The sequence below is a fragment of the Siphateles boraxobius genome, unplaced genomic scaffold (genome assembly GCF_051911475.1).
Source record: "Siphateles boraxobius isolate OS27281-9 unplaced genomic scaffold, OSU_SipBor_1 130, whole genome shotgun sequence".
Classification (NCBI taxonomy): domain Eukaryota; kingdom Metazoa; phylum Chordata; class Actinopteri; order Cypriniformes; family Leuciscidae; genus Siphateles; species Siphateles boraxobius.
In genome coordinates, this window is record NW_027508734.1 from 15,466,759 (window position 1) to 15,494,508 (window position 27,750).

The 27,750-nt window shown below is 40.2% G+C and overlaps 1 protein-coding gene across 6 annotated transcripts in view; it reads left to right on the plus strand.

Moving 5' to 3' along the window:
- The first annotated feature begins 1,317 nt into the window (after positions 1 to 1,317).
- htr2cl1 (5-hydroxytryptamine (serotonin) receptor 2C, G protein-coupled-like 1) overlaps positions 1,318 to 27,750 on the plus strand; it is a 113,655-nt gene continuing 87,222 nt past the window's right edge. Inside the window, exon 1 of one of the 6 annotated variants that reach the window (XM_077228098.1) lies at positions 1,318 to 1,558. The gene's annotated coding sequence lies outside the window, so the exon portion shown is untranslated. The remainder of the gene's footprint in view (positions 1,559 to 27,750) is intronic. The other 5 variants (XM_077228102.1, XM_077228100.1, XM_077228099.1 and 2 more) reach the window with 5 other exon arrangements.

Consider the following 27,750-nt stretch of genomic DNA (forward strand, 5'->3'; position numbering starts at 1 on the left):
TGATTCTCTTTAGTGTTTTCACATTTGTGTGATAAAGTATTTGTGCTATAGAATATTTATTCTATATTTTATTTGTATGTTATTCTTAATGTTTTATATTATTGTTGCTCTCTGCTCTTGTTAAATTTTTTATATATCTGATTGTATATATTTTTTGGCACATTTGTGTATATAGTGTATATTAAAGTTCTGATAACTTACACTGTCATAGTTTGTGCAGAATTGTGTCCACTGTCCTTTGGCAATGATGGATGTAATGAAGGATTTGTGCAGAGAAATATAATGTTCTCTTTAACTTTAGTTGTTATGATAAAATATGACTGGTTGTGGATAATTTTGTGTTTTATTTTAATTTTTTTATTTTTTTTGTAAGGGGGGTGCTCGAAGGTGGTCTCGCCCAGGGTGTAATTCAATGTAGAACCGCCACTGTATGCACTTACAGTAATTGTACATAATTATATAGGATCCATAATTGTATAAGAATAATTAGGCCTACTCGAGTCGTCAGTGTATGATCTTTAAGAACTCACCCTAATATGCTGATTTGGTGCTCAATTATAAATAATGGTTTTTATTTTTATCAATGTTCAAAACTGTTTTTTGCTGCCTAATATTTTTCTAAACTGGGAGGAATAAATTACATTTTATAATATTTTCCAATAGTCATCTTTAATATATATTACACAGTATTACTGCTTTCACTGTATATTTGAGCTATATACATATATATATACATATATATATATATATATATATATATATATATATATATATATATATATATATATATATATATGGCTACATGCCTTAAAATGTATTACAATGTACAGTACAGATTTGTGCATACTGTTGCACTGTACATAAAAATAACACACACACACACACACACACACACACACACACACACACACACACACACACACATGTACACTGCAACAGTATGCACAAATCTGTACTATACATTGTAATACATTTAAGCCATGTAGCCTGCATAGTAGTTAAAGACGCATTATGTAAATTGGTTTGTGAAGAAGTGACATTTACAAAACTGGCTAATTTAACTTATGGTATGTTAACTTTTGGCACTGGATTGATTTACACCATGCTCTAAAACGACTTTATTATGAAATCTCTGTGCGTGACTTTCCGTTTTCTTGATGGTGAGAAAGGTGCTCAGTCGTTCACTAATTGAAAACTCAGAGTAATTAAACCGGACCGTCGAGAATAGTGAGATGCGTTACAGATAAACAGTGCCTGGGCACCACCCTTGCTACCCGTGGCCGTGCGCTAGAGCGCAGCTGCATTAACACAGCCTGTGGATCCTCGCGCGTTGTTTGGTGTGCGACTGGTTGCAGGCAGTGACGGCGCGCGCTCTCTCCCCCTCTCTCTCTCTCTCCCTCCCTCTCTCTTTCCGCGCTTCAGTCTGAATGAGCACAATCCTCGTCCTGCTTTGCGTTCTTGAGGAATTCGTCATCAATGAAAGTGAAAGAAGACTAAAAAGGAGAGGAGAAACGCAAGAATGCTGGCAGGTCAGAGGAAGCAGACGATATTCTAATGGGTGAGTTAATCATTAATAACATTTAATATTTTTTACGTGCGAAAAAATACTGGCGTTTATTTATTTAATTCTTTTAAGATGGATGTCTATACATTTCTTCTCACTTGCGAAGTATCACGTATTCCTTTAACAATTGTATTTTTACAATTAATTTACATATTAATTTGTAGAAAAAAAGTATTTAAAAAAGCCTGATTAAAGTATTCACAGTTACTTATGTCTGAAAACGACGGTAAGTTCGGAAAGTGAATGAATTCTTAACGTTTTAAAATGTGGATTTAGAGAGAATTTAGCTTATCTTTGTTTGGCAATGATCGTGCGCGCAGGATAAGATAACACATCTTGCAAACCCTATAAAAGCTTATTTTAATGACGGCATTGCTGGTGATTTTGCTATTATGTAGTTGGAGATGAACATCGTATTGAATGCGCTGTGATGTGTAACAGAACTTTAATGCTTCCTCTGCACATCGCTCCACATCTATACTACGCATATTGTCAATCAAGTGATATAAACACATTAAGTCAAACATGTTCATGAAATAGAATCATGACCTTAGGCTACTCAAGTCTTTCCTTGATGGTTTGCAATTTACTGTCAATGTCAAAGAGAGTCGAATCCCCTTAAAAAAGAATCCCCTTCCAGTGGCATTTAAATGCGTCTTTGCTCTAAGAAATCCAGTTTTATGAGTCCGATTCAGTGATATGTAGAGACAAGGTGTATTTGGCTTGATCTAATTAAAATAGACGATTAATTGGTGCCATCAATTTAATAAGTGGGGTCTCTCTGAGACTAGCAGTTATTTATTACTGTTGGTTTCGTGTGGTGACATTATGCGACGCGATTTGTCCAGATTCCTTCCAATTCCTTATTAGTGGGACTTGGAGAGGCGCGCGCCCGCGTGAAATAGTGAGGACGCGTACCGGTTTGAAAAGTGAACGCTGTAATAAGATGAAATGACGCAATACGGCTGACATCATCCGTGCGCAGAGTTGCATGCGTAATTGTTCCACATTTAGCGTAGTTTAAAAATTACATTAAGTCTGCTTTTTGAGAATGAAAGTGAGTTAATTAGCATCCTATTGTTTAATAAAAAGGTGTGTTAGGATTGTTATATTGTTTTTAAGACATTTAATTATTTGGTGATTCCATGAGGCAATTAAAATGGGCTAGATGAAATATTGTTTTAATCCACATTTTATTTTCCCTGGGCCTGAGGTCATATGTAACCAATATTACCAATGGATAGGTCTACTTTTCACAGACTGGGGTGATAGTATCTACAATTATTAACATTGTAAATCAAGCAACACTTATTTTTATTTTCATTATTTAAACAAATATAATAATAATGTACATTTATATCAACATTTCTTTGGCTTTAAGTTACAAAAACATGCTGTGAAGGTGTTTCTAATACAATGGCTGATGGTAAATTTGTAATCTTTCTCTCCTCTGACTACTGTAATCCATCTCTGTTATTTTTTTCCTGTTTTGGAAATGCTATTGTGGATTATTTTTATTTTACTATTGGAACAAATGGAAACCCAACAATCATATTTGATGAAGTAACCTGTTCACCACTATATAAGTTTACCCATCTATGGTGACTTCCACTTCTGATAACCCCGAAAAGGGTCCATTAGAAATTATCTATGTGATGTGAATTATGCATTTCCCTGGTTGTGATTTTGTTTTGTTCATACTCATTCCGGATCGTTTATAATACATCTTAGCTCATCTGGAATCAACATTCATCATTTTCTTTCTGATCTCATTAGTTTATGTATTGAAGTGGACAACTGGTCAAGAGTCAGCACCCTGGAGAGAAATTGACGGTGTGAGGCTGTGCTGGAGTGTGTTCTGAGCTTTGGTTTTATGTTTAATGTTCTGCTTCTCTGTGGGGTTTCTCATAAATATGAATCGGCTGCCTGGTTCAGGCATTAGGGCTTTGTCTGCGTGGCCCTGGACTGTGCTTATTCAGTGTTCTGTCAGGTCTGATTGTACCCAGTGGGAATGGCTCACCACTATGAATGAAACACAGTAAATTGTAGTAGTTTTGGCTTGATTGTGGTTCTGTTTTTTTTTATAACATTTGTTTTTGTTGCATTTAAAATGTTTGTTGGCATATCTTTTCAATGCGTTTGTTTTAACTAACATCAAGCACACATTGATGGTGAGATAAAGAATGTCAATAATCTTAAGCAGGTGACCTGACCTGCTCCAGTTTAAATTAATTTGCTGGTGTGACCATTACTATGAGCATTAGAAGATCCTCTGCTTAATCATTTTGTGTTCTTTAATTTCTTTATGCAAAACGAAAGCTGGCCAAACAGGCACCGAACACAAAAACACACATGGATAAATACATTGAAACCATTGTGTCCGTCCACAGGGGAAGATTCCCTTTCTGCCTGTCTGCCTTTTTCTCTCTTTTCCTCTCTGTCACCCCCCCCCCCCCCCCCCCATCCCGTCTCATCTCATCTCATCTGATCTTGTCTTGGTGTGCTCTTGCACCCATGTCCCCAGTTTACAGCCTCAGAGACAAGCTACAGAAACAGCCCACCTGTCACAGAGTTCAACCCTTGGGACTAGAGACATCCAAGGCTCAGTGCCACAGAATGTGGGAGCTTCTCCGGCCGTTTCCCTCTGAGTCTGTCTTTTTTAGGTGTCAAAATACAAGAGATGCCCCATATGTCACTTTTCTTCCCTGGGCAGCATCTGTGCTGGGATGAATCACAGAGGCATTTTGATATTCTGAGAGGTCATACTTGCCACACTTCTGACTAAATGTAACATTTATTGTTCAAAAGTTTGGGGTCAGTGAGATTTTTTTAAAGAAATAAATAGGCCTACTTTTATTCAGCAAGGACACATTAATTGCTCAAAGGTGACATTTCTGAGCACCAAATAAGCATATTCGAAAGATTTCTGAATGATCATGTGACACTGAAGACTGAAGTAAAGGCTGCTGAAAATTCAGCTTTGCCACCACAAAAATATATATATTGAATATAATATATTACATTTAAAAATATATTAAAAGTTTAGAATTATTATAATACCTCTCAATATTACTGTTTTTACTGTATTTTTGATCAAATAAGTGCTGCCTTGGTGAGCATAAGATAATTCTTTCAAAAAAATTTAAAAATATTGCCAACCTCAAAGTTTTGATTGATGGTGTATTTCCAAGGGTTTCAGAGGAGTGGCAGTGTTAATTTTAACTAGGATTTAATATATCAAATGAAACATTTGGAGTTAAGTTCATCAAAGACTTTTGGCTTCCCTCATGAAGGGAATTGACATACCAGAATAAGAAAAATCAAGTGCCAGTTTCTCTTCAGTTGTTCAGTATTCATGAGTGTAGCTGTGTCTTTGGCACTGTCACTGCACCTCTCTCTTTCCTTTCACATGACTTGACTGGTGAGATGTTTCTTTATGAGACATGCCTTTGGAGACCCATGTTCATTCCAGCAGCCAGTTTCCAGTTGTTACACCCTTTAACTGTGATAGTGTCAGCAGTTGGGATCAGAACTTCAGCAAGGATAGCATAATGCAGTCTTGGCCTGATATAATATAGCTTATACAGCAATCTGTTTATTAGCAAAAGGACGAATGGAAGTGACAGCCACATTTACTAGTGGGAGTGAATCTCAAATGTTGATTTTCTGCATGTACTTAGTGTAGTGATAACTATAAAAATGTCTTGCAGTTTTTTGAAGGGGTTTCAAAAGGGACAGTACTAGAATATCATGTTGAAACTTTTGAAGGTATTAAAGAATGGAGCAACAAATAGTGGAAGGGAACACAAACCATGCGGAAAAAATGACTCAGCCCATTGAAGACACATCAATTCATGTAATTCTGATTTTCATGCCTGTCAGCATGTTCCAAGTCCAATCGAGTGAGAAGTCATCATTAAAACATGGTGTCTTGTTGTAGAACCTGTTTTCCCAGCTCCTAGGAATTGTTTAGAATATACACAGGAACATAAGAGTTTTCATTGTTTCTTTGTATTTGCATACCAGGCCTAAATATTCCTCACACACTGCATCATTCTCTACGCTGATGTATACGCACGATTACATCTATTAAAAAGATCAGTGAAACACATTTCTAATGTCAGTGTATGAAAGTAATAAATTAAATGCAGATTGTTTTTCAGTGTTGCTGCACTCAGGAAGTAACTCTGGGCCTAGCAATAGTTAATTAGTTCACTGTACTTGAACTAATGTGCATTCATTTATATTTGATGTATTGGCAGACATTATGCGTTATACAAAGCAACCCTGCATTCAAGGTATACCAGGGGTCTTCATAGGGGGCCCTCAACCTGTAGGATGTCTGTGGTAGTACTGCAGGGGTCTGCCAATTGTTGTGCAATATTGAAGATATTTTTATGTGAGAATTTCTTTAAAATTATGTGTTGCATGAATTTATTTACATAATCTTGGAGTAGGTGCTGCTTTTGAATAAGTAATTACCTTCTGACCGTTATAAGTATGTTCTTAGAGTATATGTATCTGTCATGTGACCTACCAGCATCAGTTGCATTATTTCAATGCTATTCACAAATTCTTAGTCGTGTCCATCAGATGCGCTCTTCAGAATCTTGTCGGAAGTAGTAAGTCATCTGGGTTTGACTACTGTTTCATGAAGAATTCGAACATACTCTTTTCTCATACTATTTAGTAGAGAAGTATGCAAATTCAGATGTAGCCTAAAACATTTCTAAAAATATTTTCTTTCCTGTTCCTCAGAAAAATAAAATGAAACCTTTTTGAAATGACATGAAGATGAGTAAATGATGACAGAATTTTTATTTTTTGGTGAACTATACTTTAAGTTCACTACAACCAAATATAAAAAAAGCTAAAGTTAAAATAGCCACATAAAATTTATTAATAATTTTACAATTATTTTACTTAATTTTATCCACCAAACAATCTGTAAAAGGTTAAAGGCCCCTGAGCTATTAAATAAATGGAATACTATGGTTCAGTGTATTATAAACTAGGCATCTGCTACAATGAGTAAAAAGGACCAAAGTTCTTTGTTTATTTTTGTTCTTGTTGCTGAGAGGCTTTTCAGTGATAACAGACAACGTTGTATCAGTTGTTTATAAACGATATTTATAAGAAGAGTATGTACACTTTATAATAGTGTTCCATCATTAATGAATAACTACACAGGAACAAAGGAGTAATGCAATATCAACATTAACTAGTATTAACTAAAAAGAAACTCCTTAAGGAATTATTAAGTAATGGCGCTCAGTTGAATGAGGTAGTTCACTATTAGCTAATATTAGCTAATAAGTAACTACAATTTTTCCATACTTCCCAAAGGACTACTAAGAACATAATGTATAATTGATTTTAAAGTGAAGATCATGGGAACCCTCTAGGAGTAACTGCCTGGTCATGACTGAAGTCATTGTAAGCTTTTGAGGTTTTTGTAAGGATTTGGATAGTAATGACTCAAGTTTTACTACATCCTTTTAAAGGAATTACTAATTATTTGGATCAGTATTCTAAAGTGAAGATCATGGTAACCCACTAGTGATGAATCAAGTGTTACCAAATTCGTCAGAAGCAAATATTATGCAAATCCTTACAAAAACCTCAAAAGCTTACAATAGCTTCAGTCATTACTGGGTGGGAATTATCATGCTTTTTACTTTAGAATACTGTTCCAAATAATTAGTAATTCCACCTGAAAGATTTGATGATAATTGAGTCACTACTAGTGGGTTATCATAATCATCACTTTAGACTTAATTATACATTATTCACATTAATTATGACCCTGTATATAATAGTTCTTAGCAATGCTCCGATTTTTTATTAAAAAATAATTAAAATAACTACATCATTCAACTGAGCACTATTACTTACTAACTTACTTACAATACTTTTCTGCTTTGTTCCTGTGTAGTTATCATTAATGATGGAACAAGTGTTACTAGTGAGTAAGACTTTTTTAGGACACATGGCTATTTTGTATTTGTAGACTTTGAGTGGATCATTTGTAGTCTTTGTAGCTCAGTAGTATGCTTAGAAGTGCTACAGATGTCCTTTTTTTGCTTAATGTCTCTTTTGTTTAATTTCAAAATGTGCATGACACTTTAAACTAAACAATGGCCTTGACTATGCTGTTTTTTTCTCTTGTCTTGATGTTCTATTTTCATCATGTTCTAATTTTAAATCTGGACTTTCTGTTTCCATTGTACTTACTGGAAATACTTCAGCTGGTGTCAACAGAAATTCCTCATATGCATTCTGTCTGTCTCTCACTGTGAGGGTTGAAGCTCCGACTGTGGAAAAACACACAGAGCTTTGCATGTAGCTTTGGACCCTGCGTGTACAAAATGTGTGGGACTTCAGAAGGCTGTGAGTGTTGTATAAATCGCTGACTGTCACCTGGAACGCATATGAGCCGGAGCACAATGCAGCCGCACCGCGATTTTCACCATTTTGCCATTTGCAGAACACACACACACACACACACACACACACACACACACACACACACACACACACACACACACACACACGGACATAAACACATTAGACCCTGATTGATTTGTGTGCAGAATTGATCTGAATTGACAGAAGCAGGTAGGATATTTTGAAATTAGCAGAAGGTTTCAAAGCATGAAAAAGTGTTTATGTAAATTAATGAATGAATAATAATAATTGTGTACATGTGTATGTATTTATATAGCTCATCAGTACCCATCCATCACAATCACACAAAAAAAACAGCTTAATCTAGGGTTTGCATGTTTCAGCTGGTTTAAGTTGGTCTCTCAAGACTCAGCTTGAGTCTAGATGGAAGGATAAGACTAAAAAACAAGTTTAGACTAGTTTAATATGTTTTTTTCCAGTATGGCTATGTTGTCTAAAACCTGATTTTTAGCCCAGAAAATGCATCTTCACGATTGACAAACGTTATATTACGCACACAGTGAAGCCTCTGCTTTACAGCTGCACCTGTGGAGTGTCCCGTAGTCGTAAAAATGCAAGTATATTTCATTTATGAAGGAGAAAGGGCTTAATACCCATAAAGTTGTGAAGCATGGAGTAGGGCCAGGAAGAGTCATTATTTTTATCGTGCATGGCTACAGACATCGGTGGCGTCCAGATACTTTGTAAAAGTTTCCGAAAACAAACTCTTCCACAAAAGGGCTCTAAATTGACATGGTTCCTCAGAAAAGCTCCATATCTTATTAGAAAGAGCATTCAAACCTTTTGAAGAATGTGAGTGGCGCTTACCAGTGCAAAAATGGATGCTACAATGTTATGTTTTTATAGTGGTTGCCAGGGCGTTACTATGTAGTTGTTTTTTTCTGTGGGTTTTAGTGTGTTGCTAGGTGGTTGCTGTGTGGTTACCTACAAGCCCACTTTAAAACATTATACCATACCAAGTCTCTATGATATAGTTCATCCTGCAATGGCCTTCCTGTAGCTCAATACCTTAAATGCAATGTAAATCACTTTGGATAAAAGCACCTGCAAATATATATTAATACATAAGTATTTAGTTGAGTATTAAGTGAAAGTTTTATGTCTGTGATGTTAAGTTTAAGAATGAGTAAAGTATAAATAAAGTACTTAAGTATAAATAAAGTGTGAGCAATATGGTTGACTTACTAACGACAACTGAAATAATATTGACTATGCTAGATATTTTGGAAATTTGGGGCCAAGTGTCAGTTTAGAGGTCATTGACTTCTGGGGTGTTTGTGTGTTTTTGTGTGTTCATGCGAGTATACACGTTGTGCCAAATAGAAAAAGCATTGAGTGTAATTGCCTCTCTGTTCACACTGTGTCCCTTTCTGTGACATTGAGAAACCCTTTAGATCATGGTGTCAGAAGGAGACTTTAAAATACCTCTCAGACTTTTACAGGAGGTGTGAGCTATTCAAACATCTATCCTCCCACACATCGGCTTTCAATTCAATTCTGTACAATCCTTCCCCCCTGCAGCCGTCCTCTTTCAACCTCTTTTCTGATTTCACTTATACCCGTGCTATCTTTTTATGAATTTGAGATCTTTTACATCAATTTTACTGGAGAATGTGTGTGCAAAACTGAACAGCCATTTTAAACACTATTAAATACAGCTGTGTCCAGTGGTGTTTTAAAACGAGGATCCTCACAGTTTATATATATATATATATATATATATATATATATATATATATATATATATATATATATATATATATATATATATATATATATATATATATATATATAAATGTAAATTCATGTGTCTCTTACACCATGTTTTCCTAGTTAAATGAACATTACATAAATACCAAATACAATTCTATTTTTTATTTTTAGACTATGTGTGTATGTGTTTTAATTAATGTTCTATTTATTAAAACCAAGTATAAATCTCATTAAGGTAGTGTTTTATGTATTTTTACATCTAATCCAAAAGGCAGTACCAATCTAAAGAATATATTTGTGAACCGATGTTCAGCTGTTCTTTTTAATAGTCAACTTATTTTGATCAGTCATCAAGCTCTGTAAACACTGGTCACAGACACGAAAATGTACCTTAAATTTCCCCAAACTGAATTCTCTCCAAAACCCCCCACAGTGATCACGGTTTTAGGCCATTTCAAGTTTGATTTTGACATGACATAAAGCAGTGATATCTAAGTGGGTGAGTTGTTTCTTACTTTTAAATAGTCTTCCCTAAATGATTGCCATCATTTCTACATTCAGGCCAATTCTTGAGCGCGATTTACTGCACAAACCATTCATATCACAACAGATCATATCCAATTTTCACGAGACATTCCCCCATTCATTCTCAATTCCCCCCCACCAAACCCACGGCACGCTTTAGGGGGTCTGTTAAAACTCAGTGGGCTCAGGGGAAGGTAAGAGAGATGCGGCGTTGGACAGTATTACTTTAGAAAAACAAGTCATTTATACACATGTCACATTTTGTAATATTTGCATTGTTTTATTTTTGTAATATATGTTATTTTCTCATCCAATTTTTTTGAGGAGACACTGCCTCCCTTGCCTCCTCAGAGGAACCGCCCCTAATACAATGTTATCCTACACTACACACTAGTATACACTATAAGGTCCACATGACCAGAACTTGCAATAGATTTTGATAAATATTTTGATTGCACTGTGATATAATTGAACAATTGTAAAACAACTGCCTTTTTTACACATCTTGTTTATTTCAGCTCCTATATTAAAAGGTCATGTGGTGCTGCACCCCAAAAGTGTCCTGACATGGCGCTGAAAGTAGAGTTTAGACATAATATAAGAGCAATGCTGAACTCGGCAGAAAACATTGAAAATACACAAAAATATATATTTATTAACAGAATCTAAAAGTTTTTTACAAAACAACATAAAATTACAGAGTGAATCACTCTTCAATTGTATAAAATAAACCTTGAATGCCATGCATTTTGGCATACATGACATACCCAAAATAAAAAGGTTGCTGCTCATAAGTCATTCTGAATAGACACATAACCAACATATATTTAGAAAGCCAACTCTTGAGAGTTTACAGTTCAAGAGACTCAGAATTAACCAGACTGTTATTAGTATTGAGATATAGAAGCTCAAACATAAAACAAAATATGTATGACCAATTTCGAGCCTACGTCACAGTTAGGTCACGGCGCTAGCTGGAGGCAAAACAAAGGTAAAACTGCAGGCGGCAAATAACAACCAGCACAGATTCGGCTATATAATAAGGAGCTTAAATTGTTATTATTATTATTAAATGTCATCTTGTTGTTTTGTTGGGTGCAAGAATCAATGAAAAAATGAATATGCTGTATCTGGAATTTTTATTTCTATAAAATATTCACATTGTTAAAATTGCACCGTAATGTTACTCTTTACATTGTCGTCTTCATGGCGCTGGCTAGGCAGAACTGCGGATCGTACCACACAAGTCTTGTATGTGACCATTCATCACATAGTTCTAGGCATCTAAAGATTTATATGCACTCAGTTTCTCTATTGGATAGGTGTAGAAGTCAGGTCACTCAACCGGAAGTAGCCTAGCGTTAACGTTAATCCTGTCAGATTGTCCATCATTGAGTGAGCGTGTAACGGCTATGGGTCGGGCAATTTGGTTCCGTCCGTTAAAATTAACTTTTGCAAATAACAATCGCAGTCCTGGACAGTGAGTGACCTTGCACATTAAGATAAAATCGGATTTTCTCAAGTCATTGTTAAAAAACAACCTAACAAAACTTGCATACTAACGTTAGGGAAGCGGCCAGAGGGATCGTTCTGCCACCACCTAAGCTCCGCCCACAAAAAACGTCACCATGTTTACCAACTGAAAAGGGGTCTATATATATATATATATATATATATATATATATATTATATGAATGTAGTATAACAACTTATAACCACAGCTAAAGTGTAGCCACACGTGTGGTCATGTTTCATTTCAAATCTGAGGATGATATCTCTAGAATTATCCATGCTCTGAAGACTTAAGTAAGAGGATGTCAGGGGAGTTTTTTTAGAAAAAGCTGATAAGATGCTTATCAAATATTGTATTGCCCTGTAAACAACCATTTACAGTCTTTGACTAATGTCTGGCGAGGAAAACCGGTCATTCATGCTCTATTGTTGTAAATTGACGAACTTTTCACACCTCTGCCTGTATGAGACTTAATCTTCATTATTCTTTTATCCTTATTCTTTTGTTTGAATTCAGCCATTATAGCCTTTATTCTGGCGTTATGGCTTGGCCACCAACACCTCTTTTACCCCACTATACATGAATAATCCACTTATTAAATAAATAATTAAATAAATAAATAAATAAATAAATGAGTATTATCTTAAGTCTTGCTAAAAAACAACAGCAAAAACTATAAACTATTATATAATGTGAATTCTTTTAACAAATTAGATTATGGAATAGAACTCCTGCAGCAGGTGGATTAGAACAACAAGTAGCATCAAGCTACATGACACAATTTAAAAGATTAATATTATACTTTTACTTAAAGCTGCAGTAGGGAGTTTTGAGAAAATGTTGACTTAGCCTGAAAATTTGAACAAGCACAACTTACAGGTCCAACCCCCTTGCTCTCTGCTGCGCTACAGCCCTCCCTCCACAGCTCCTCCCCCACAGCGGAGCCTGCCGTGAACGCGCAGGCTAGTAAGCAGGACCACCGATGACGGCGGATTATAAACAGTTATTGAACATTCACTAATAGGGACGAAACATCAACAATATGCTTTACATTGACTATGGCCTGCCCATACTTTGACTACAAACTTGGTCCTCAAATCATTATGTATTTTGCAATACATGTAACTTTATAAGGTTGCACTCTTTCTATAAGTTATAGCTACTTTTGCTGATAATTTACTCACCCCCATGTCATCCAAGATGTCCATGTCTTTCTTTCTTCAGTCGAAAAGAAATTAAGTTTTTTGATGAAAACATTCCAGGCTTTTTCTCCATATAATGGACTTCAATAGGACACAAACGTTTCGAGGACCAAACGACAGTTTCAGCGCAGCTTCAAAGGGTTTTAAACGATACCAGACGATGAATAAGGGTCTTATCTAGCGAAACTATCGGTCATTTCAATAATAAATAAAAAACTTTAAGTTTTATAAGCACAAATGCTTGCCTTGCTCTGTTCTGTGATGCATGTTCGTGACTCTCCTGTTCGAACTTGTTCATCCAAATGAACAAATCTTTTTTCGAGTCATTCGTTCGTTGAATGAACGAAATGACTCCGAAAAAGACTCGTTCAAAATGAACAAATCTTTTTTTGAGTCATTTCGTTCGTTGACTGAACTAAATGACTCGAAAAAAGATTTGTTCATTTGGATGAACGAGTTTGAACAGGAGAGTCACGAACGACGGTACGCGCTCGCGCTGTGCAAGAGAGGGGTGATCAGCGCGTACACGAGCGTGATTGACACTGCTAAGACATTCCTCCTGGCTCTGATTGGTTGTTTCTGACCTGGGAGCGGTGTATTTCTGCAAATGGCAGTAGGACCACAGGGAGGAGCCAGAGGAGCTTGATTTTTTTCACAGATTATCTGTCTCATATTCTACTTTCAGGACATAATGAGAGTTTTAACAAATATTTGTTTACAAAAGCTACCTACTGGAGCTTTAAAGCTCACTTTAAACCACCATCGAGTATTTGTATCATATTCTGATAACGGTTTTAAATCGTTTTAAATCAAAAAAGGTTGAATATGTTATATTTAAATATTTATATTTAAATATGTTATATTTAGATATTTAGCATTTTATATGCAGCTATGGGCTACATCTGCTTAGCATGCATACTGTAAACATTCTTTATTCATTTGAAAATACCCCAAATCGCACGAAAATCACACACAAACCACATATACTCGAAATCGTGCATTTATTAGCTTTAAGAGATGTGTTTAGCTTTGTTATAATTACATTCAGCTGGTTTCAGTCACATATCCCTGGCTCTGAACGAAAAAGCGTTGAGGTAGGCTAGTGCTTTTTGTCCCTCTCTGCTATTATAGTTTTTCAAAATGGCAGAACGACATGGAAGCCTCCTTGGACTTACCCATCCAATGTAAATAAAGATAAGAAATTCTTCACTTACGAGGATAATTCAGATCATTGGCAGAGGTAATTTTACACCAGTGAGGACATATTTATGAATATGTTATTGATTTTAAAGACATTGATTTTAGCTAATAAGATACTTAAAAAAAACTACACAGTGAACCCTTTAAGCCTCAGCCTCTAAGGTTTATTTTTGATAGATAAATAAATAGGCTTTACACGGCCAAATCTTTTCTTTGTGTCTTCATGGGGAGCTGACATTCTCTCTGGGGTGGCATCAATAGATCCAGCATGTTCATTTACTGTCCTGCTGTGTGCCCTCTGTGACATCACAACTCGCTGGTATGTGCCAGGCACTGTGTGCTTTCACATCGGCTGGTGTGACTTTGAGATTTCAACCAGTGTGGAGAACATGAATTAACATTGTCAAGGGCAGGAGTCTTTGCTTGACTAAAGTTCAAGGCCTCAGCAAATGACACAAGGATATGTCTGAGGCAAAATTTATGCTGTGAAGTAGCGAGACAGACAGGATTGGAGGACAGGAAGGCAGCCAAACATCAAAGAAGTGATTGAATAAAGAGGGTCAGTCTGTATCCAGATCAGTCTCTGTCCCTTGTTAAAAGGCCATATATCAAGACTTGTTTACCACTGTCTATACCTGCACATGTAATCAGATGAACCTAACTGTCCTCAGAATAGTATCTGCTTTATAGCAGAGTTCACTGGGTGGATATTGATATTACGTATCAGTTACCTATATTAGAGATGCTCTGATATTTAAATCCCGTCCTATAACAATAAGTTGCCCATTATTTTATTGTTATGGTCAGTAACTGATTTTAGTATTTGGTTGATATTAACATTTTGGGATCCACTTTATTTTGATAGTCCACTTTGGACATTCTACTAACTATAAGTAACTTTTCAACAACATGTCAACTAACTCTAATTAGAGTATTAGTAGACTGTAGTAGACTGTTAGGTTATGGTTAGATGTTAGGGTTCTGGTTAGTAGAATAAGTTAACTTGTAGTTGCCAAGTTACTTATTGTCAGTAGAATATATGTTGGGGGACCAACAAAATAAAGTGTTAGCAAATATTAAGCAGACAGTCTACTAATACTCTAATGACAGTTAGTTGACATGTAGTTGCAAAATGACTTATGGTTAGTAGAATGTCTAAAGTGGACTATAGACTAAAGTGTTACCAAATTTTGTCCTAATAAATTAAAAATAAAGTAATAGAAACTAAGCCAACATAGTCATCGCAACATTATAATGTACAGAATAAAAATGAAAAAATGGAAATACTTTTTGAAATTTATTAAAGACTATATGTCAATGGCTAGTTCAACCAAAAATGAAAATGCTGTGCTTTTTTTTCTTTTCTCTCTCTTGTCTATACAGTGACAGTTAATGAGGTCCAGTGATGTTGTTTTTTTGGACCCTGTTGACTTTCATTGTAGTCAAACAAAGTTGAATTTCTAAATGTAGGGGATATGGAAATGCATGATTAAACATCCATTGGTACTGTATATCCGTTTCCAAATATCAATCAATATGTTGTGCATCACCAATAGTAAAAATATTTGGAAATGCTTTGCTTGAGCTTCAGCTAAATACATCTATTACAAACAATTTAAGGCCATTTTTCATTCATTTTAACCCAGTGTGCCTATACTTTGTGTATGTCAAAAATGTGGAATACACTGTTTTCTGCGCATTTTCACCAGCTGAGGAAAAACTTGAAAAATACTGTTGTTTGATTTTTTGTAGAATGCCATCAGCTGCATTTAGATGGTTTTCTGTAATCGAAATCTGCCTGGGTTACAGCATTTTTCTGCTTGGGCGAGCCATTCCAAGTAGATACACAGCTCACAAACTTTGTCGCACCTCAAATGACAAGGATATTTATATTTATGTTAAAATTCATTAGCAAATCCCCACACTCAAATCCCTACACTCATTCTATTGAATGAATTGTAGAGCATCATTAATGTGGAGCTCATAAATTAGGTAATCATTTCCACAAAAGGATTAATAAATGTTGCCATTCGGGTCTTGGGTAGAACCCCGGGTTTTTAGACTCAAGTGAACCAGTGAAGACCTATTTTTTTATATAGGTTGTCACAAGAGATAGTTAGTCTTACAGAGTGTTGTGTTTTTCATGCACTGGGAGGTTATGATAATTTGTGAGAAACACACAGTCACATACATATTTACAATTGGTCCATGAAGCTGCCCACTTATCTTTTAATCCTCTTTGCTTTGTGATCTTTTCATCTGGGGTCTTATTGATGACAGAGCAGAGTGAGCAGGGAAGACCTGTCTGCCACAGTCTCAGGGAGACTCTGTAAAACAGATCTCTTCCAAGCTGTTCTACAGCAATCCTAAAGATTCAGTGTAATGTGTAACAAACAATGCGCCTACTGAGAAATATCCCTCTCTCACACACATACTCTGGCATCATGCCCCTGGAGAAACAGGCACCTCGCTGACTTTGTGATAATTTTTGTTTTTGCTATTCCTGTCTTTGTGTAGGTTGGCACACATGCACACACATGAACATGTGCACACACCTCACTGAATCTGTGATGTTCCTTCTCCTCCTAATGTCACTCAACAGTTTCAACTCGCCAAGCAGTCCCACTGAGGGTTATGGGACACAAAGTTTTTTGATTGTGTTATATGCTTGTCGGCTTGCAGATCAGCATCGCTGAGCGTATACACCCATAACTCCAGAGATAAGAGACTAAGAAATGGAGAATTTGAGAGAGAACCACAGATTAATGGGTTGCTTTCAGACATCCTGTTCCTCTGCAGTAGGTTTTTGTGTCAGTGTCTGTAAGACAAAGGTTGTTATATATAGTGTTTGTTATTAATTTTGTCAATTTAAGTTGCTTTCAGGATCAGTATAAGCCAACATTAGACCAGTGGTTGTCAACTGATGGGTTGTAACCCAAAAAGTATTTTCTGATGCAGGGAAAGAAAGCAATGCTAAATGCTAATAGTTAAATGTAATTGGCCAAATAAATAGGCTTATCAGTTTTTGTTTCTTTGTTGAAATGAAAGGCTGTGTGTCTCTTTATGTCTGATTATATACAACCTCAACCGTCAATTTGCATACTAAATTAAGTTACTGCCTGTGGCAAGCAGGGCGTGGTCAAAAGGCATAGGAACGTAATGAAGCTCAGGACACGAGTGCTGATGAGCATCACTTACGTGCCACACCAGACTCGAGTCCCACGGAGGAGCTCCTGAAGGATAAAAGGAGAGGTGATGACAGTGAAGGACAAGAGAGGAGCAGGCCTGGATTTTATGTTTTGTTTTATAATGTTTATATGTGGTAATCGTCTGTGAGGGGCTGCCGTTTTACTTTCGTTTTGTTGTTTGTTTGTTTATTTGGTTATCTAAACTTATGTTGAACGTTTGCCGGTCCCTGGCTCCTTCTTCCCTGAACACAAACCTTGTTACATTGGTGCCGAAAACGTGAGAGAAGGGAGCAATGCGCTGTCAAAGACCTCTTGCCCAGTGGAAAATCCGCGGTGCCATTGAGCACGGCTGAGCAGAGTCCGTCGCTATGGACGCTCAAGGTGGTGGGCAGGAGTAACTTGAAGGGAAGAAGAACGAACTCGCTGCCATCCGCCTGGGTTGTGGAGGGGCGGCTGCTGTGGAGGAGTTAAGGCCATTAGCCTGAGGCCAGAGTCTACCGTCCGTCATGATTGGGAGGAGCAGAGAACAGGAGACCGCAGTTCGCCGGATCCAGGCCGTGTCCGGATCTGATGAAGGAACTGCACCTGGACACGACGACAACGCAGTCCTGAAATGTCCACTAGTCTCTCCCCTGCGAAGGGCTCCTTTCCTTCCCTTTATCTCTGTACAGATAAAACGTTGATAAAATAATTCCGGTTCACGTGGCTACGCGGAAGCGTTAAAAAATTCTGTATTTTTACATTTTTCAAGGCTTGTACCTTGGAACCTATTTCATGGTTTGTGCTCTCGAGCCACCAGGCACTGTTTTGTGCAAATGAGCTGCCGGATCGCATTAAGGGTTTTCTGTTAGAATGGTGTCGTGTTAGCGACGGAATGAACGTTGTGACGGAAGTGATCAATCAAAACTAAATTTAGCTTGACAATTCTAGAGTTTCTGTAAAGCCAAAATAATCTCTGTTACTTTAATTTCCTATTATCACTGTAAAGCTGATTTGCGCTATATAAATAAAGGTGACTTGACTTGATTTGTTGCCGGTCGCCTGAAGACGGAGCAGACGTTGCCGTCCACCAGGGGGCGGATGATTCAGAGGGCCGTCCACCGAGGGGTATCTAGCACCGACGCCAGGTATCATGGAGGAGTTCACCCAGCTTGTGGAGGACTGGATGGCAGTAAATTTTGGGAATGGGACCATCATTCTTCCATCTCCTTTTCTTTCGCCTCGCTTGTCCTTACCCCTAGGTGCTGCGGCCGCCGTGACGGCCCCCGGTTGAAAGGGGGTGTAGCGCACAGTCTCGTTGGTGCCCCCTGGCCTGCGAAGGGTGATAACAAGTATGATAACCCTTGCTCGGAATTTGTCCTCTGCATTTAACCCATCCAAGTTAGTGGACACACATTAGGAGCAGTGAGTAGTGAACAAACACACACACACACACACACACACACACACACACATACACACACACACACCATCTGCAAACCGTGGACACACACACCCGAAGCAGTGGGCAGCCATTTTTCCTGCAACCCCCGGGGAGCAGTTGTCAAGTCAAGTCACCTTCATTTATATAGCGCTTTTAACAATATGGACTGTTTCAAAGCAGCTTTACAGTGATAATAGGACATTAAAGTAATAGATTGTTTTGGCTTTACAGCAACTCTAGAATAAAGTTATTGTCCAGCTAAAGTTAGTTTTGATTGATTCACTTCTGATCATTAGTTATTTACTTAGCGGCCACTAACACGACACCCTTCTAACAGAAAACCTTTAATGCGATCCGGCCACTCTTTTGCATAAAACAGTGCCTGGTGGCTCTGAGAATTTTTTATCGCTTCCGTGTAGCCATGTGGATCGGAATTATCCTTACAACGTTTTATCAGTACAGAGGTAAAGGGAAGGGGGCCTTCACAAGGGAGAGACTAGTTGACACTCCAGGACTGTGTTGTTGTCGTGTCCAGGTGCAGGTCCCTCATCAGATCCGGATACGGCCTGGATCCGGCAGACTGCGGTAAACCTCGAGATAAGTCAAGTTAATGTGTTACAGTATGTGTATGCTAAGCCAAAGAGATGTGTTTTTAGTCTAGATTTGAACTGACAGACTGTGTCTGCTTCCCGGACAATGTTAGGAAGATTGTTCCAAAGTTTTGATGCTTAATAGGAAAAGGATCTACCGCCAGCAGTCGATTTTGATATTCTGGGTATTATCAACTGGCCAGAATTTTGAGATCGCAATAGACGTGAAGGACTATAATGCGCTAAGAGCTCACTCAAGTGCAGGGGAGCTAAACCGTTTAGTGCTTTGTAAGTAATCTGAAATATTTTAAAATCTATACGATGTTTAATAGGGAGCCAATGCAGTGTTGACAGAACCGGGCTAATATGGTCATACTTCCTGGTCCTGGTAAGAACTCCAGCGGCTGCATTTTGGACCAGCTGTAGTTTATGTATTAAACGTGCAGGGCAACCACGCAGTAAAGCATTACAATAATCTAGCCTTGATGTCATGAACATATGAACCTAATTTTCTGCATTTTTCATTGAGAGCATATGACGTAATTTAGATATATTTTTAAGATGAAAAAATGCAGTTCCCTTTCGAGGGAACTCGCGACGCGTCAACGACGCTTTGGGAACGCTCCCAGCGTGAATGCGTCTGAAGCATCTATGTCAACTAGTCCAATGGAAGGAATGAATGTCACGGGCGGGTGACGTCATGACCAGGAAGTGATAAAAGAGCATCCGGTGCAAACCGGCATTAGCTTCTGTTGCCTCAGCAAGCGATCTGTGTCAAACTGTCTGTTATATTTACTGTTGTCTGTCTGATATATATATTTATGGAAACTAAACAATTGCACAAACTCTGTGTTCTCCCTGCTCGCGCTATTTAACGAGTAGGGACACACACGAGCTTTGTGTGATGTGTTTGGGAGTAGAGCATGCGGTATCAGCCTCCGAGGGGGCTGATTGCCAACATTGTGAGAAGCTTTCGCTTCGCATGCTCCGCTCCCGCCTGTCACTTTTCGAGGAAAGTGGCCGGGCTCGCAATTCTCACGGTGACAGGTCCCGCGTCTGCCGAGGCAGCGCGGAGAATGCATTCCTGTGGATCGCGAATAGGATCTCTTTACGGGGTTGGAGACGGGTCCGCGGATCTTATCTCCTCCCTTTCCACGAGGGATCCAGTGCTCTCTCGCCGGTCTCGGAAGCCCGCGCTGCGGTCTCTTCCGCCCGGGGAGAGAGAGAAATCAATGCTTCAGTGCTCTACCTCCGAGGAGGTAGATGTGCTGGGCATTGAAAGTGACACAATCATGGGGGAAGTGAATTTGCCATCTCTTTCCCCAGCGTATGAGAAATATATATAGCCTATATATATATATATGATAGTTTATATATTATATATAAAATAAAGTGAATATATATAAAAAATATATATAAAAAATAATAAGCTGGTGGAAGTGTTTACTAAGGCTGTAGATAAATTAAATATTTATGACCAGCAGAAATAAGGGGGCACTCGTCCTAAAAATAAAATAAATTAAACGAGTTTCCTTCCCTCTATTTTTCCACCTCCATCACGGGGCCTTCCATTTTTCCCGATCTGCACAGCGAGCTGTCTAGATCATGGAAAAAGCCGTACTCCTCTTGTCTTTTAGCCCCCACATTCATGTATAATCAGATATTTGGGGGTTAAGAGGGTATGGCTATGGGGCAATACCCCGGGTAGAACAGACGCTTGCGAGCTATCTGTCTCCCGGTTCAGTATCGTACCTGAAGGCGTCGGCTTCTCTCACTAAACCATTAAAGAAAACTATTTTTTAATCTAGTGGGAAAAGCATATATGGCAGTGGGTCTAGCATGGGCCTGCTTGCACACCATAGCAGTGCTACAAGCATATCAGGCTGACCTGCTGCGGTATTTGGACAGAAGTGAGGGAGTTTGGCCCGATGGGGTTTGAGAACTCCGTCGGGCCACAGATTTATCTCTCAGGGATGGCAGCCCTTGTGGTCACTGAGAGACACCTCTGGCTCAATTTGATGGGAATCATAGAGAAAGATACAAGATAATCTCTCCCTCGCTATGTCCAACCCCCTGGGGCTGCTGGGCGTGAGCAGCTCCAGCCGTCTAGTTTCTCATACACAACACAGCAGCCAAAGCCTTCAAAGCAGAAGCCGGATCCGAGGACCGTTCTTCACGCTGAGAAGGCTGCGGCTCAAAAGAAAAGGTCTGGCGCCACCGGCGTCAGACCGGTGAGGGCAGCCCCAACCGGGGTGGAATGGTGTACACCTCATTATACGGTGCCCTTTCCATCTCGGTGCCCTCAGGGGACCGTTCTGCCAACCCCGCCACCCTTGGTGCTTCGGGGCGCAGCGGTCTCCAGCGAGCTTCTGGCGCAGCGTCAACTCGACATTGCGTCGGAATGCGCCCTCTGAGGGGGGTTCGAAAACAGTCAGTTCGGGTGGTTCCTGCCAGTATGCTTCAGGTCCCCGAACTGGCTGTCTTTATTACACCAGAGCCCAGCCTCGAGGGGCTGGTTCCCTTGGTAGATTTTCTGGCAGCGCGGAAGCTACTGCCAAATATATCTCTATGGGTCCTGCAGTTAGTAGTAAGAGGCAGATTTGGTTCTCGTCCTCCAGGCTACAACGGGGTGTTGCTCACGTTAGTGCATTCCGAGCAGGCTCTGGTAATGGAGCAAGAGGTAAAGGCCCTGTTAGCAAAGAAAGCTATAGAGCAGGTGTACTCACCCGACATTGCGTCGGGTCTTTACAGTCGTTATCTCATTGTTCCAAAAAAGGATGGAGAGCTGCGTCACATACTAGATCTTCGTCTGTTGGAGTGTTTGGTGCTGGAACTCAAGTCCAAAATGCTGACACTCAAGCAGATCGTGACTCAAATCAGATCCGAGGACTGGTTTGTCACGATAGATCTAAAAGACGCATACTTCCATATCTCCATCCTCCCTCAGCACAGGAGGTTCCTGAGGTTTTCTTTGGGGCAAAGAACACCAGTATCAGGCACTTCCTTTCGGTCTAGCTCTATCACCCCGCACATTCACGAAGCGTGTAGACGCAGCTCTGGCCCCGCCAGGCTGCAGTGCATATGCATTCTGAATTGCATAGATGACTGGCTGATTCTAGCGGAATCAGAACAGTTAGCGGTTCGGCACCGAGGTGTCGTTCTCGCTCCTATGCAGATGTTGGGGTTGAGGCTCAATGCCAAGAAGAGTGTGCTTTCTCCAGTACAGAGAACCACTTTCCTTGGTGTGGTATGGGATTCAGTGACGATGCGGGCCACTCTGTCGCCCGTTCGTGTAGCTGCTATCCTAACAGCCACAAAAGAGCTGAGGCTAGGCCAGTCACGCACTGTAAAACAGTTAGAGAGACTGTTGGGTCTTGTGACAGCAGCGTCCAACGGGATAACTTTTGGCCTGCTGTACATGAGACCTTTACAGTGGTGGCTCAGGACCAGAGGGTTCTCCCCGAGGGGAAACCCACTTCGTATGATCAAGATCACGCGGCGGTGTCTCCGCACCTTGGTTATATGGAGGAAACACTGGTTCTTAACCCAGGGTCCGGTGTTGGGAGCTCTTTGCCATCGAGTTGTGATCTCGACAGATGCTTCCCTCACCGGCTGGGGAGCGGTATTGGAAGGCCGCTCAGCTCAGGGCTTGTGGAGGAGTCATCATCTCTCTTGGCACATGAATTGCCTAGAGATGATGGTCGTCTTCAATGCGTTGAGACATCTCCTCCCAGACCTGAGGGGCCATCATGTGTTGTTCTGGAACAGTGACTGTTAGGCCTCAGGGCAGCAGCGTCCAATGTGATACCCTTTGACCTGCTGTATGTGAGACCTTTACAGAGGTGGCTCAGGACCAGAGGGTTCTCCCTGAGGGGAAACCCACTCCTTACGATCAAGATCACGCGGCAGTATCCCCGCGCCTTGGTTATATGGAGGAAACTCTGGTTCTTGACCCACAGACAACACGTTGGTGGCCTCTTATTTTGGTCCCTCAAGAAATTACGCTGTCTGAGGGCAGTGTATATTCCGGGGGGGGCCAGAATATTGGAGCAGACACCCTGTCGAGGCAGGGGCTGAGGCCAGGGGACTCCACCCCGAGGCGGTGGAGCAAATATGGGAGTTTTACGGCCAGGCAGAAGTGGATTTGTTCTCGTCTCAGCATACGACGCACTGTCCACTCTGGTTATCCCTCACTCAACCAGTCCCCTCGGGGCTGGATGCTATGGAAGACGTGGCCGAGGCTACGTCTGTACGCATTTCCCTCCGTTGCTCTGCTCCCAGGAGTTCTGGAGTGAATCCGCCAGGATGGAATAAGCCTATTTAGTAGCACCACCCTGGCCGAGCTGAATTTGGTTTGCGGACCTAATTTTTCTCCTCGACGGACCTCCCTTGGACGTCCCGATCAGGAGAGACCTTCTGTCTCAGGCAGGGGATGCAATATTGCACCCCCGGCAGGGGATTTGGGAACTGTGGGTTTGGCCTCTGAGGGGGCCCAACTCATAGAGAGTGGTCTCTCAACCGAGGTTGTTTAGACCATTCTAAGCTCCAGAGCTCCCGCTACGAGGAAACTATATTCACTATTTCGAGAGTTTTTCACTTCTTGGTGTTACCAGCGTCAGTGGGATCCGGTTAACTGTTCAGTAAACACAGTATTCGAGTTTCTGCAAGAACGCTTTGTATCAGGTCTATGTCCTTCCACGCTTAAGGTATAATATGTGTGGCGGCCATTGCGGCTTTCCACGCCCTGGTGGGTAGTACATTTTTGGGTCGAGACCCCCTGATCACTCGTTTCCTTCGTGGCACTTTGAGGCTGAGGCATGCAACTTGCACTAAGGTGCTGGCTTGGGACCTTGCAATAGTTCTAGAAGGCCTATCTGGGGCTCCCTTCGAGCCCTTAGATTTGGTCTCAGAGAAGTTCCTTTCTTTTAAGACTATTTTCTGCTAGCTATTTCGTCCCTATAAGAGTCAGACCTTCAGGCCCTTTCGGTCCCCACCTGCCTTGAGTGCACCGGGATGGCCAAGGCAATCTTACCCGAAACATGGATATGTTCCAAAGGTGCCTACCATTATTCCGAGGCCTATTGTGCTGCAGGTTTCTGTCCTCCCCCATTTTTCGGACCAGGAAAAGCTGAACCTCTTGTGCCAGTGCGAGCACTGGACACTTATGTTCATCGGACTTCTCTGTCGAGAAAATCCAACCTATTGAGCATATAGATAGTCGAGACTATTCTTCTTGCTTGTGAGTCTTCTGGCCAACCATTTGGTGGTCAGGGCTCATTCCACTAGGAGTATGGCTTCTAAGCGTATTATCTGGAGTTCTCTCCAAGACGTTTGTGATGCGGCGGGCTGGTCCTCACCGCTCACATTCATGAGGTTTTACAGCTTGGACCTGGATGCTGCCCCAGGATCCCAGGTGCTTGGTGCAGTGTGACAACAGGCTGACACTCAGGCATTTGAAAGTCTGGCGTTTTGGGTATTCTCGTTCCCAAAGCGTCGTTGACGCATCGCGAGTTCCCTCGAAAGGGAACGTCTCAGGTTACGACTGTAACTATAGTTCCCTGAGAAAGGGAACGAGACGATGCGTCACCCTGCCATACTTCCTGCATCCCTGTGATCGGCTTGCTTCGGCAATTTTTGAAGCTAATGCCGGTTTGCACCGGATGCTCTTTTATCACTTCCTGGTCATGACGTCACCCGCCCGTGACATTCATTCCTTCCATTGGACTAGTTGACATAGATGCTTCAGACGCATTCACGCTGGGAGCGTTCCCAAAGCGTCGTTGACGCATCGTCTCGTTCCCTTTCTCAGGGAACTATGGTTACAGTCGTAACCTGAGACGTTTTACAGATATTAGACACGTGACTATCAAATGAAAGATTTGTGGTTTAGGTGCCTTGCTCAAGAGCACCTCAGTCATTTCCTGCCAGTATTGAGAATCGAACCAGCAACCTTCGGGTTACCAGTGTAAAAATCTATTAGACCACGACTGCCACTGTGCCAGGTGGCAAGCAGGGCGTGGCCGAAAGCCGCGCGAACGGAGTGGTGCCAGTGCAAATGAGCGTCACGCGCCACATCGGTCTCGATTCCCACAGGGAGCTCCGGAAGGATAAAAGGAGAAGTGACAACAGTGAAGGATTATGTTTATATGCGGCAGTGATCCGTATAATCGATCCGAAACACTTTATTTTGATGCTCCCTAAACAAACATTCTACTAACTATAACTTTGCAACTACTACAGTCCACTAATACACTAATGAGAGTTAGATGAGTAGAACGTCTAAAGTAGATCATTGAAATAAAGTGTAACCACCTCGCTTTGTTTTGCTACTGTTGAAGCTCCTCTTGGGAAGGAGCTCTGGTAGCGATGGCATGCAAAGTGATAGGACATAATTTTTTGAACCTGCCAAATTGGCTAGTGAGTTGATATGCTTTCCCCGCCATGGTTGATTTTAATCCGCATTCGACGGGTGTTAATTATTATTATTATGGAAGGTTTTGTTAGCTTAATTTAAACAATAGTGACACATTGAGCCAACATATTGTATTCATAGCATCTGATCAATTTATAAAGAGGGAATTTGAAGCCGGTGATGTTCTCTACTGAACTGATGTGATCGTCTGTTTCAGACAGTTATAGATGAGGCATGGCTGGCCTATGTGGTTGCAATGTGGTCTGTAGAAGATTGAATTTCTTTAATTGTCTCAAAAAGTCAATCCTCTGTGTTGTGTTTTCTTTTACTGTAGAGCCAGTGATTGCCTCCCACTTGAGGCACTGTGAAATTATGTGTCCTATCAACCTGAAGCTGTGTTAAAGTGAAAATGGTGTTAGAAGGTTATTGTAACAGCTCCAGTTCTGCCTGTAGGCAGCTTCTTTGCAGTTGCTCATGAGGCCAATCAACATTGTATCTTCAAAAAACTCACAGGATCTTATGGGGGTGGGCATGCTATTTTCCAATGTCATGCTACATTAAAATAAGTAAATGTTCAGTGCATGCAAGTTATTCTCAATCGATAGCATTTGTTGCATAATGTTGTTTGCCACAAATTTCAACTCATCCCTCCAGTTTTGCTTTTTAACAACAATTGTTACATTGCGGCACTTTAAATGGAAGTGAATAGGGCCAATTTTTGGAGGATTTAAAGGGATAGTTCACCCAAAAATGAAAATTCTGTCAGTAATTACTCACCCTCATGTTGTTCCAACCCCGTAAGACCTTCGTTCATCTTCGGAACACAAATTAAGATATTTTTTATTAAATCTGAGAGCTGGATCACTCCTCCATAGGCTTCTTCAGGGATTTAAACTTGCCGGCCCCGAGAAGTTATTAAAGACATCGTTAAAATAGTCAAAGTGACTACAGTGGCTCAATCTTAAGTTTATCAAGTGACGAGAATACTTTTTGTGCGCAGAAAATAAAAATAAATAATGCCTATGGAGGAGTGATCCAGATCTCAGATTTAATCAAAAATATCTTCATTTGTGTTCCAAAGATGAACGAAGGTCTTACGGGGTTGGAACAACATGAGGGTGAGTAATCACTGAAAGAAATTGAGCATCAGCGTCAGTTCTGGCAGGCCAAGTTGTCAAGATGCTGCTAACGCTATTAGCCAACAACACGGTCTCAACACCGATCTGCTCAGCTGAGCTGCATCAGCGCATCAGCAGTTCATCTCCCCTCGCTGCTAATGGCTACGCTCACTTCAGGGCGCCTTATTTAAACAGATTCAGTTCGCTCCTAACTGCTTGCTGCTCGCTCTCTGCAACCCACCACCTCCCCAGCTCCTCCTTGCCATGTATAACGTGGCATTTGGTATTCTGTCATCGTTGCTGCTCTGTTCATATGGGGAAATAGTTCTGCTCTCCCAGTGCTAAACTGTGAGCGTTCCCTAATGCTGCTGCTGTCCTCTGACTCTCTGCTATTTCATGGTGCTCATGAAAGGTCAGAGGACTCCCTGAACAGAGCCATACCGCCAAATTTTAATTATCAACTGAATTGCAATTTATTCAATACAAATTTCCTAATCATTTCTATAGTCTTGTCTTGACTTAAATGGACCTGACAGAAGTTTCATTTTTGGGTGTACTATCCCTTTAAAAGCAAAAATGTAAAGCTTACAACTATATAAAAGCATTAATTCTTCTGTAAAATCTGGTGCATTATTTGAGCTATAAAGCTGTTTAAATAATTTTTACAGACATTTTGGGATTCGTGGCATTACGTTGTCATGGCACTAAAATCATGTTGACGTGCATATTGTTTATGTCTCGTGGCTATACTTGTGAAAATTTGAACATTTATGAATTGAGGGAATTGAGGTAATTTTGGGGGGGGGAATCAACACTATTTCACAAATGCTAAGA